Source organism: Equus quagga, chromosome 1, assembly GCF_021613505.1.
Source record: "Equus quagga isolate Etosha38 chromosome 1, UCLA_HA_Equagga_1.0, whole genome shotgun sequence".
Taxonomy (NCBI): Eukaryota; Metazoa; Chordata; class Mammalia; order Perissodactyla; family Equidae; genus Equus; species Equus quagga.
Window position 1 is genome coordinate 5,403,302 of NC_060267.1, and position 2,109 is coordinate 5,405,410.

Consider the following 2,109-nt stretch of genomic DNA (forward strand, 5'->3'; position numbering starts at 1 on the left):
ACAGCAACAAGAAGCAGATTTCCTGCCAAAGCCCAATTTATATTTTGGGGGGAATCTACTAGCCCCCTTTTTTTAAAGTAAAGAAACGCTCCATTTAAAAGAGCCCCGAGATTCTCTAATTCAAAGAAACACTTTGAATCATTAACAGACTCCAACAGCAACGCTAATGAATTTGAATCTGTTTTCAAGCTCTTTCCCCTCAGATCTGAACCCTTTTTCTCTTGACCCCCACAGCCTCCACCATGATTCTTATCAACATATGTCAATCGAGAGCATACATGTGACAGTCGTGTTGAGTCCTCCACTGACTGAGCCGAGTGAGGGGCAGCAGACGCACAGCCTTTCCAGCTGCCGTGGCTGCGGCTGCCTGCCCTCCCTCCCTTCCGCCCAGCAGGCCCAGGAGAGCCAAACTCTGCCGGCAGTCTCCCCTGGGTGAACCACAACTGTCATTTACTCCTTCGAGCTGAGAGGGACTGAGAGTTGTGTCTGCCATAATTCAGCTTGACAAAGAACTTGAGCTCAGCTCCAAAAGCCAGCGGCCAAAGAGCCGTGTAGCACACAGAGAGTGAGCAGGCACGTTTGATAGGTCTGACGATCTGTAAAATAGCACTTCTGCATGTTTACTTAAGCAATAACCAACAGGTAAAATTTTAAGACACTTTAGGGCCTCAGAAAACTCGACTCTCGCTGTACAGATTCTTAAGTGAGAGGAATGACAATAAACGGGATTGAAAAATGTTTTCAGGTTTAACAATAAACATCTGCTAAGTTCTTTGAATCTTACTTTGTCATTTTTTTTAAGGGTAGAAAACACAGAAAAACATTTTTAAAATAAGCAGTTCCTGCCTCCTAAACTTAATTACAGCTAATATCTTTTTATTTTTCCAAAAATGCAATATTTCTGAGTCTAGCCTGGAAAAAAATCTGTATGAGCCCCAATGAGTCTCTATGTGAATGAAAATGCTGCTGAAGGAATTTTGTGTATATGTGTGGGCCCTCGGGGTGCCAAGGAAGACCACCAAGGAAAGCTCAACTGTATGAGGGCTCCTGGCCCCCGGGGAGAGAGGAAAAGGAATTTTGGGGGCTGACGCTCAGAGCCTCAGGCCCCAGACACTGGAACAATCTCGCCTTGCTTCCTGAACCTGAACTTATTCTGTGTTTGGGGTATTCCTCTAGGTCTCTAGCGAGCTAGTTTTAAAACTGAATTATCCAAGTAAGAGCTCAGCTCTAGGGTTGGCTGAAAGGCCTGTCACTACGGGAGACAAACGTGTTCTTCTGCTTTGATTTGGAAAGAACTGCAATGCTTAGCCAAGCTTGGTGGGAGGCCCGTGGCCCCTCCTGGAGCCATCCTGCAGGGCAGGAACCCTGAGGGAGCAGCGGCCCCAGGGAGAGGGAACGTGGGGAGAGCGGCAGCGCGGGGCTGGGCGGAAGCAGCAGCAGCAGTGTTAGCCATGTGGATGCTCCGGGAAAGAGGAAAACCAGACTCAGGAGCGCCACACCTGGGCAGGTTGCAGGAGGCCAGTACAGCAGGGGATGGCCGGCTGGTGCAGCGACTGGATCACAGCTCCCAGGCACAGTGATAAAAACCAGCGGGGGGCTGATGCGATCTGGGAGAAAAGAGTTACTTGAAGACAAATTATTCTAAATCACTTTGCCACTGATAAAACTTATTCCAGAGCAGGAAGGCCACCTGTACCAAAGATATTTAGTGATATTTTCCACACCCCTAGTTCCAAGCCTCTTACTTAAATCCTTTCAATTCAGCTGGAGCTTCCGTGGTCCCTACTGCCTGCCCAACGTGACATCCAGCAGAAGCTCAGTTCCAAATGCATCAAAGCCACCCCTATAAAGGTGGAACCAGCTCCGGGATGTGGTGGATTGTACATATCCAACAGCAAGTAGAAGGGAAGCTGTGGAGAGAGAGAAAGGAGAGTTCTCCAGACTCAGGGCGTCACCCTCATGTCCCTTGGATACTGTTTATTAAACTAACAAGTGCTCACCCAAAGAGAATAACCCATCCTTCTTGCAGAATGCTCAATTTCTATACCCTCAAACGGAGGATTCTTTAAGCGTAGAGGGGGTTCAAAGTTGTGTGTGTGTGTGTGTGTC